Source organism: Cyprinus carpio, chromosome A21 (assembly GCF_018340385.1).
Source record: "Cyprinus carpio isolate SPL01 chromosome A21, ASM1834038v1, whole genome shotgun sequence".
NCBI lineage: Eukaryota > Metazoa > Chordata > Actinopteri > Cypriniformes > Cyprinidae > Cyprinus > Cyprinus carpio.
The window spans coordinates 16,718,926-16,719,896 of NC_056592.1; the positions used below are offsets into that span (position 1 = coordinate 16,718,926).

The window sequence follows — 971 nt, forward strand, 5'->3', positions numbered from 1 at the left end:
AAATATTTAAACATTTTAAAATTATAAAATATGCATCTAAACATTTTAAAATTATAAAATATGCATCAAGTGAAAAAAATTATATTTATGTATATTTTTATATATTTTGTAATTAAAATACAAACCAACCGAAATGTTCTATAAGTGAATATATAATACTTTATGTATATATATACATACAGGTGCATCTCAATAATTTAGAAAAGGGGTTCCCAACCTTTTTTGTGCCTGGGACCAGCATATTCATAAACAAAAAATTCCAGGGACCAGTTGTCAATTTTAGTTCCTCAATTTTAAGATGTCACTGTGTAAAACAGTAACAGCCTATCATTTATTTGCATATAATGAACTAAGTGGCAACAAAGGCTACTTGTATGAATATACCAATCTTTTTAAACTTTCAGACTGGTTCACAAAATGTCCCCTTTTCTCCCATACAATTAGGTCTACTTCAAAAGGAACTCCCACAGCACGCACTCATTAGCAGGTGGCAGTAATGGCAAATTGTATGAAAATACCAGTCCATTTCACCTGTCAAATCTCTCCAGAACCACTAAAGACAATCACTTCAACAGCAACTTAGTGTTTTCACTCACCAACAGGTGACAACAAAGGCTAATTGTATGAAAATAAGAGCCAGTTTCAAAATATCAAATATCTTTTGCAGCCGGCAAAATTAGCTCTTCTCCGATTGTAAAGTTTTTTTTTTTAGCTTTAGCTATTCGGTGAGCAACCAGATATGATGCCTTTGTTGCAGCTACGTTTACTGATGTTGAGGATACCAAAACTTGCCGCTGAGCGTCCAACTCATGTTTCTTTCTTTCGAAAAACTCCTCCGTTTTATCTTTGAGAGTTGGGTGTTTGGTGGTTAAATGCCGCTGAAGTTTTGATGGCTTCATTGCAGAGTTTTTCACCACAAATAACACACAACGGATTTGGCGCCACGGAATCGCCTGTTGTCGTAAATCCAT

At 34.4% G+C, this 971-nt stretch overlaps 1 protein-coding gene across 1 annotated transcript in view; it reads right to left on the reverse strand.

Annotated features, from left to right (window-relative positions):
* Positions 1-971, reverse strand: part of LOC122134693 (lysosome membrane protein 2-like) — a 14,714-nt gene that overhangs the window by 1,095 nt on the left and 12,648 nt on the right. The window lies entirely within an intron of this gene.